Source organism: Phyllostomus hastatus, unplaced genomic scaffold, assembly GCF_019186645.2.
Source record: "Phyllostomus hastatus isolate PE091 unplaced genomic scaffold, TTU_PhHast_1.1 phas_scaffold_129, whole genome shotgun sequence".
NCBI classification, from domain to species: domain Eukaryota; kingdom Metazoa; phylum Chordata; class Mammalia; order Chiroptera; family Phyllostomidae; genus Phyllostomus; species Phyllostomus hastatus.
Window position 1 is genome coordinate 11,333,852 of NW_025334009.1, and position 9,647 is coordinate 11,343,498.

Below are 9,647 nucleotides of genomic sequence, written 5' to 3' on the forward strand. Positions count from 1 at the left end.
TTGAGAACTGAAGTTACCTGCCACATGGATTCGGCAAGACCTAGAGAAGGCACAAAGCTCCTTAATATTTACTGTTGCTGCAAGTGCCTGACAGCTCTCACCTGTCAGGTGGTCTCACCTGTCCTGCTTGCTTGCTGTACGCCAGCCTCTGACGGGGTGCCATACGTCCCCAAGGGTGAGAAGCTCCCGTGGATGCAAGGAATGGAGACTTTCATAGAAAAGAATCAGCACAATTATGTCTCAGCTCTTTCTCCCATCATTGCTTCTCTTTGGGCCTAACCACCCTTCCTCCTGCTTGCAACTTGCTAATTTTCATAAGCCTCACTTTCAGCTCTGGGGAGAGAGAGAAAAATCTGTTTGGCTCAGTTCATTACCATTGTTCAAGTTTCGATGGTTGTATAAAACAGTACTCTAAAACTTAGTGACTTTTAAGAAATAACACAAATACGTGCGTAGGACCTCAGGACACGGTAGGAATGGCTCATCTCTGCTTTACACGGTGTCCCTTGAACCCCTTGAAGACGTGGCAGGGGGGCTGGGCTCATCTGAAGACTCACCTCCTCATGTCCCTGCTGATACTGGCCGTGGGTCCAGACCGTCAGGCTGCTGGCTGGAAAACCCACCCATGGCTGTAGCAACCGTGCCTTTTATTTACTGTCCTCCGATGTTTCGATATCTCGGGGCCTCGCCGACTCTCGAGTGGCTGCCCCGCATTCGTAGAGACGGCATGCCTTTCCTGCGCAGACCAGCCGACCCCTCACCCCTCCTCTGCAAGGCTCTCCCACCACAGGCCGCTGTTCCCTTTCCCTAATCCCCTCCCGGCCAGCTGCCCGACAACTAGGGGCAGTCCCTGCAGCCCAGAGGGCGCTGAAATTATTCAAACTGGGCAGTCTCAGACCTGCTCACCCTGCTCACCAGCTCCTTTCCATGGAAACCACAAGAAAGCCTCTCGACACAGTTTCCCGTCTTCCCTCTGCCTCCTGACCAACACTGGGGCTTCCCCATGTGCACCTGGCCCCCACCACCATGGCAGGGTGTGCCCCCTCCTCTTGGGAACTCTGAGTATAACAGACTGTCTTTTTGGTGGCAGCTGTCTCCTGTCTGTTGGCCTTACTGCTCCTGAATAATAATAAAATCCATATTGTAAAACTTTGGTCTCTCCGGGGGCTTGGGCTTCCTCACATTATGGTGGCTGGCTGGCCAGGGTGTGTCTTCTGAGCAGGAGCAAGCCCCAAGGGAAACTGTAACACATTTTATGACCTAATCTCGGAAGTGACTCAGTGCCAGGCTACCGCAATCCGTTCACCAAGGCAATGACACAGTCCCATCTAGGGACAGGGGAGGAGAAGTCTCCGCCTCTTGATGGGACCCGGCAAGGCAGGAGCAGAACATGTAACTGGAAATACTGTGGTGACCAGTTTTGGGGAAGTAGCTTCCCAAATTACCGTCTTTGGCCTGAAGAGAATGCCAGGCCACGTTCTAGGTTAGGCTGCTCGTAGCTCAGATGTCCCACCCCAGCACTGGCCTTGGGCCTGAGCGTGAGGAGCCTTGGCCCTGGGCCTGGCACGTTAGAGCCCCTTGTCCAGCTTTCACTTCTCTCTGGGATGAGGAATTTGCAGAACAACAGGACCTGGGACTACCCGAAGTCCATGCACCCACTGACCCTGTTTTATTTTTGTAACTATTTAAAACATGTCTAATCTTTAGTGTGTTTTTTCTATTGCCATTTAGCCCCTTACTCCCTCCCCCCAGCAATCACCACACTGGAAAGTTTTATTGTTTAATGACAGTTTACATTCCATGTTGTTCTGTTTCAGTTTCAGGGGTACAGCCTCGTGGTTAGACAATCACCCACTTTACAGAGTGGTTCCCCTGGTATTCCAGCACCCACCTGGCACCGTGCACAGCTATCACAACATTACTGGCTATATTCCCTATGCTGCACTTTTACTTCCCCACGGCTGCTTTGGAACTACCCCACTGGCCCTGTTTTACAACATACTTGGGGACACCCACGACCCTGGAATTTCTCCCCAAACAGTTCTGAACCCACTTCTAAGGTTGGCATATATTTCATCACTGGGTCCTTTTCTTCAGGGCTGACCTCATCCTGGGGGAGGAATGGCCTGTTTGCAGGGTGAGGGTGGGACGGTGAGGATGCAGCTGGACTGCACGGGTAGAGGACAGTCCACATGCCCAGGCCTCGTGGGCCTGGGGGAGGAGGGAGGCAGGCTGTGCACCTGGGCCCTGGGCTGGATCATGTTCCAGGGCAGAATTTCAGGGACTCGGATTATTTTAAATGCAACCTGGTCTTCCAGTCTTACGTTTCTTTGCCGTTTCCTGGTCTGGATTGGATGACGTGGAGAAACCGCCCACAGCCCAGAACCTGGGCTTCCCCTGTTCTTGTGATCTGCAAATGTCAGACGTGGGCCTGCCCCGGTCTGGTGGGCTGTGAGGGGCAGAGGTGTGTCCGGGAGAGTGAAAGACCGGCCTCACTCCGGCCTCCCTGTTGCGGAGAGTCTGATGCAGCGGGAGGCACGTCAGGCACGGTCGTGGGGCTCTGTCTTCACCAGTGCTCACGACCACTCCCTCTCCGTGGGTCAGAAATCAAAGAGGGCAGCCTCCGGCCGGGAAACCAGGCTCACAGGGGTGAAGAGGCTTGCTCAGTCCCACGGCTGGGGCGCAGAGCTGAGACGGCTCCGGATGTCTTCACGTCTGGGGCTCCTTTCTGTCCGGGAAGCAGTGGCTCGAGATTACACTTCAAGTCATCGGCTGGGATTACTTCCAGGTCTTGCCTCTGAGTTCCCGCCATTGTTGCGCCACTGTGTGTAAAGTAGGCGGCTCAGAAGATGACTGTAACTGGGTTTATTTGAAGGGATGGCAATGGCAGAAATCTAGATAAACACTGGGATAAACACAGTGATTACTAAAACCTCCTTGGTCTGAGTGCAGACATGTTTGTGGGGGGTGAGTAGGAGGTGACCTGGGGCTGAGATGGGCACTTTTTCTGTGCTCTGGTTATGAGGCCTGAGACCCACAATCTATTAGATCTGTGCCCGGTAGGCCCTTCTGTCCTCAGGAAGCTACACTCATAACTCTAGGTTGCTTGTCTCTTGGCCTGTTCCCAGAGAGAAATGAGGATGGGGAAATGGCAAGAGAGTAGTAAGACACAGCCCCAAAGTGATGTCGTATCCGCCCTGACTCTCTTTTGCATATGCTGTTGTCTCTGTCCCCCACTCTTTATTCACCTGGAGTAATCTCTCCGCCTCCCAAGGTCTGCTCCTCAGGCAGCTTCCTCCCCTGGGATCGGTGCTCCTGGGCTGTGCTCCCTTTGGCTTTTGGACTTATTAACTGGGAAAGAGCAGCTGCAGGGTGAGGAGGGAGAGGACGGAAACATGCCCCTGGATCAGTCTGCAAACTGATTTAACACATCCCGTCTCTGGCCGGTTGGGCTGCACCCTCAGATGAGACCACCCCATATGCTGCGTGGGACCCCTGAAGGGGGGCCCTGCTGCTCACCTGGTGTCCCCTTCCTACGTAGAAAACCTGGACGCGCCGAGAACATCTCCCTGTCCAGTGTTGAAACACCTGCTTCTCCCTTCATAACTGAATTCAACTTTAAAATGCCTTTGCCCCCTTTGTTTGTGCAAACAGATCGTCTCCTACAGTGGGGTTCTGAAAGACTGTTAGATGCCCCTCTAGTGCTGTGCATGGCTGAGATCAGAAACCAGGAGGCCAGATGGCTGCACTTTCGCCAGAGGCAGCTAAGGAAATGCAGGGCGTCTGCAGGGGAAGACGGTCCTAATTTTTCTTGCTCTCTGAGGACCGGGGCTGCATTCGGATGTAACCTGCTTTATTATCAAGTCGGGCATTCATATCAGGGCTGGCTCTGCAGCTTCCTGGTTGGTGCTGAGCTGGTTTAGAAGTTCCAGACGCGGCGCCGGTAGGGGTTGTCAGCAGCAACACCTTGCTCAAAATCAAGAAACTGGGTCTCAACCGGGTCATGCAAGCTGGCAGCCCAGGGGTGAAACCCAGCCCATGGGCCCATGCTAGCGGCAAACACGGGTGGTTGTTGTCCCTGTGGTTGGCTTCTAAAAGTGTTTGTGTGTCCAGGGCAAGCTCACAATGTTTTTTTAAAGTTATAGACTTATAGAAACAATGCAAGAATAAAGAATTCCCATGCACCCTTCAACTACAGTCCCCAGTACAATTTTGTGAAACGGCTTTGTATCTGCTTGTTCATTCCTGCATCGCCAGGGCCTAAGGAGAGGGCTTGGGGCATTGTTGGCATTTGGTAATATTTGGTCAATGAATGAGTATTTATAGACAGGAAGTGAGAAGTGATCAAAATGTTTCTGTCTCCAGAAAACCACTGAAAACACATCAAGGTGAACCAGCACATCATGGGTGGGAGTAAGATGGTACAACCCTCACAGAATACAATCTGACCATCTTTGTCAAAAATCACAAATGCATAGATCCACTGTCCTCCCAGTTTTACTCCTAAAAACTTGTGCCAGAGAATGCCCACATGCAGGCAAAATGATGAAGTGCAGGGTCACCTATTGTGGCACTAATCAAAGACTGGAAAGCAATTAAATCTCCTTCAAAAGGGGAGCTGACTATATAAATCATGGTTCATCCATACACATCAGAACAATGGAAGACACAGTAATAAGACAAGGGTGCCTTCTACGAACAGAGGGAAAAACACAATTGCAGAATGGAGAATACAGCAGGCTACCTTTGTAAGAAGAAAAAACAAAGATCCTTATTTATATTTGTTTGTAACTTCATAAAGGCAATCTGAATGGACTCCGAAAAAGCAAGTAACAGTGGTTAGTTGGTGGTAGAGGAAGTACGGTGAAGAAACTGGGCCGAAGAAATTTCCCTCTCTCTGTCTCTCTCTGTCTCTTTTCATAACTCTGAGGAGCAGGTTTTAAACCAAATGCTTATATATGCATATATAATATAGAAATACATACATGTGTAGATACACACATGTAAAAAAACCCTGTTAAACCAAAGAGACAGTAGAGGAAGCCGTCGGACCCTGAAGACCACAGCTATCCAGCCAGGACTCTCTGTACAGACAACCCTGGGGCGGGGACTCTGGGTCACTCACGGGAATTGCATCCACTCTTGCTAGATAATGATGAATTGTGAGCGGTAATTCTATTTGGACAGGAAAGGCAATGAAATATGTTTCCATCCTTGCTGTCTTGCGCGCAGATAATCCCAGAGGGGACTTTACAAATTGACAGCCGATAAACCACTTCGCCCAGCGGGGAAACGGAGGAAGTTCCAGGGCGGAATGATAACACGCACAGCACGGAGGCTTCACGATAAAAAAAGAGGCGAAATGTTCCAGCCAAGGAAATTGGGAATTTTGCAGAGAAAGAATTTTGGGGGTAATGTTGTTCTAGACTGACAGAAAGCAAGATCTTTTAAATGATTAAAAAGCAAACTCAGAAAACATTCAGAGAATAACACAGATCTTATATATCACACAGGGTCTGGCACATGGCATATGATCAATGTGAAATGAATTTTTAAAAAGAAAATGTATTAAGTTGAGTGCTGCTTCTCAAATAAAGTAAATGGATGAATCAGTATCCGTCACAGCACTTATCAAACTCTTCAACTGGGGAGCCCAGAGAATAATTAGAACTAATACTGTGGTGGATAATATTTTGGATGGATGGATGACTCAGTACTTTTTTGGTTGATCATTTTTTTTCTGAAATTGCCACTGTTTCCTTAGCATTACTAGCTTCCTTAAAAACAACAACAACAACAACTTCAACAGCAAGCCATCCCATTTTACATCCTTGCAGATATCTGTCGAATAACAAATGTTCCCATTTCCAGCAGGCAAAATGCTGGTGTTTTCATTCGGTCTGCCATGGCTCCAGGTCATATATTCAAAGTAGAACAATACTAATTTTCAGAAAACTTTAAATAAACCACCTGCGTAAAGAGGCTTAAGTACCCCTGGCTGGCGTAGCTCAGTGGATTGAGCGTGGGCTGCAAACCAAAGTGTCGCAGGTTCGATTCCCAGTCAGGGCACATGCCTGGGTTGCAGGCCACGACCCCCAGCAACTGCACATTGATGTTCCTGTTTCTCTCTCTCTCTCTCTCTTCCCTCTCTAAAAATAAATAAATAAAATCTTTTAAAAAAGATCACTTCATATACTACAAAAAAAAGAGACTTCAGTACAATGAAAAGCATTTTCAACTCGGGCTCAGAGCATACACTGAAGCATTCACACAGACACACATGAACACAGCCATGGAAAATAATCTACATTAAACAGCCCAAGATATAAACAGCTGAGAATTAAAAGTATAGCCCTGTTTTCTTTATCAGATGTACTTATAATGAGCATTTTCTTTGTAACGGCAATGACATTGCAGGGAACACATGGCCAAGGGAGACTCACTGACTTAACAGCATTTCGCCCGTGGTCACATGGTGGGAAGAGTGACTCTCCTTGACAGTGACACAGTTCAGGAAAGCTGAGAGAACGGCCCCCTCTCACTATGCTCACGTTCTATGCTTCATCATGATTCTCGGTCTTTCCACAATTCTGCAACTTGCAATGAGTGCCCCGTGAAAACACTGCTTTGATAAACTATGGTGGAGGTAGTTCTTGTGTTTTTTTAAAAAAACATTTTATTTATTTATTTTTAGAGAGGGAAGGGAGGGAGAAAGGGAGAGAGAGGGAAGGGAGGGAGAAAGGGAGAGAGAGAGAAAAACATCAATGTGCAGTTGCTGGGGGCCGTGGCCTGCAACGCAGGCATGTGTCCTGACTGGGAATCGAACCTGCGACACTTTGGTTCACAGCCTGAGCTCAATCCACTGAGCTACACCATCCAGGGCTCTTGTTCTTTTAAAAGAGGCTTTTTTCCCCCACCATTCCCACTGATTGCAGAACTTAATTTCTTGATTATTGTTGCCTCTCAGCATGACTTCACTGATGTTTTAGGAAGTTAAATGTTCTGTTCCCATAAATAGCCAAAAAATACTCACACACTTTTAAAGCAGCTGTGAGGAGGAACGCTGCCCGGCATGTCCTGACCACCAGGGCACAGCCAGCAGCTGATTATCTGATTCCTTCCGGAGTGATTCCGACTCCCCATGGCTGGCCGGCGGCTGCCCTCGCCTCGGGCCTTCCCCTCCAGCATCCGAGCTGGCCGTGGGCTGCTATCGCTCCGGCCGCCGGCTGGTGGAGTCCCTGGCTCTCCTGGCCTTGCCTCACCTCAGCCCTGTGCCCCTTGGCTCCTGCACTCTGGCCGCTGCTGGGCTATTCTCAGTTTCTTGAACAATCTAGGCTCCCACCCGCCCTGAGGTTTTGCACAGGCTGTTCTCTCTGCCTGGAATGCTTTCCCCTCCTTTTTCATCTACTTATTTCTTCTTCTCAAGTTCCTTAGGGAAGCCTTCCCTGACCTCCCAGGACAGGTAACATTCTGTATGATTTCTTGACCTCATAACACTCTCTGTAGGAGGATCTGCATGGTTATATGTGTGGTTATTGTTAGTAACCCTTGTTACACTGCCTTGTGGCAGTTTGCTGAGACGGGGGGGTGTGACCCTGGAAGGCCCCATGTAGGGCCTTGGGCAGATGCATCCCACACCCAAACTCACAGCAAACTTAAGGGCTGATTTAGGACGCTTCACAGTGAGAGCTGGGACTACCAGTAGTTTCTTCAGCAACCACGAAAGCTGGAGGTGGGGGTGACTGGAGGCCAGATGCATCTGTTTCCATTTGTTGTTCAGTTTGTTTCCCCTGAAATGAGTAACTGTCTTTTCCCCCTTTTACATGGTTTTCTGACCTATTCGCCCCCAAACTTGACTCGGGCTGTATGTATCTCCTGCCCTTGTGCCCTGACACATTAGGTGCTTTTCAGCATTGACCTGTCGACCCAGCAACATCTCCCAGGGCCTTCCAACCTGCTCCGTGGGGCTGGGCCCTGCCCAGTGCCCACCACACAGCTGAGCTGGGCCCTGGTCCTTCCTGACCCTGCGGCCTTTCCTGATGGCTAAAGCCTTCTCTTCTATGGTTTGACAGTGTGACTGACCCCCAAGAGGGTCGCACTTTTCCTATACATCTGAAGGTATTGAAGGGGCGTGGGGGTCGTATAGAAAACAGGCTTCTCCATCAAGGCGATTACATTGTTATTTTGGGGTCTTGAGCAGGGCAGCAACGGCCTCATTAGACAGAAGCAGAGGGGGCTCGTGGCACCTCCCACACGTCCCCACTGCAATTCTTGGGTTCCATGCGTTTCCTCGTGTGTGCCTCTTCAACGCCCTGCATTTCACACCAGGATCTGATAATCCGAATGTAATGGATTTTACAATTTGACAACCCACAGGATTTCAGGCCTGACTTTTGGCAACCTCGGCCCTGCGGCTGCATGAACTGGAAATTCTTTTGGCCTCATCATCAATTCCCTTGTTCCCCGATCAAGACTTTAGAATTTGGGCTGCTTGTTCTTTTTCAGGAAGTTGTCCAGGGTGGTAGAAGTAACCGGCAGGCTCCACAGCCCTTCCTCTAGCGCTGAAATCTCTCCCCAAACCTTGCCTTCATTCTGGGAGGCCCGAGCTGTGAGACCCTGCGTGGGGCTGCTGGGGCGTCATCCCCCAACCCCCCACAGCTCCTCACTGCCTTCTGGCTTCACTGGATGGGATAACAAGCCCAGATCCTATCTCGGGAGGGTCTGTTGCTTGCAGTCACTCCCCAGGCCAGTGTAGATCAGATAGGGGGGTCTCAGTTGCAACACACCAGAACACACTTTGGCTAGTTGAAGCCCAGAATAACTAGAGAGACCTAGAGAATGAGGCTTGGCTGTTCCACAGCCAGGAACGGGATCACGGAAGCTCCCTTTTAGGATTTTTTTCAATTATAGAAGCATCCTGTCAGATAAAGTATAAAGTGGTCTAGACGAGACTTTGAGGCAAAGCGGAGACTCGGCAGCAGGCTTGGGTCAGCGCAGGGCTGGTGATACCTTGTTATACCCACTCTAGTGGGACGTGTGCGTTGAGTGAATGAACACGACCTCAGGGACTCAGGGCTTTGCTGATGGACAGCTGCCAGTCGGGCTGATGGTGTACACAGGGATCTAAGTAAGCACTTAGATTAATTTTATTACTAAGCACAGTAACCTGGCGAATAGACAGACTTCCAGGAGCAGAAGTAATCTGGTGGACTGAAAAACCCCTGGTTGAATAGAGGAAGACTTCGCTTCGCTAACTGGTGATTTTTCTTCCTCTTAAATTTGTGTCTTTCAATTCCTCTGAGTTTGCCAGGGCCTTTTCTGGCTTAGGGAAACAGGTTGAGCAAGCTTAGAGAAGTGCATTTAATTAGCACCAGTAATGGTGGCGGGTTTTGTTAAGCCAGGAAGCATCTGGGATTGAAATGCTTGGAATTACTTGCTGGCCCGCTGGCCCCTGTGTCAGGCTCCCCCTGTGCTCTCTGCTGCAAACAGATCTCTTCCTTTCTAGACTTACAGTTTGGAATCTTTCTCGGCTTAGTCATTCCTGCTCTCCCAGATGTATCTTTATTTAAAAAATACTTTGCATATGCTTCATTGTTACAAAAGAAATACAAGCTCCCTGGTACAATTCAGGCTAGGGAAAACAAAAC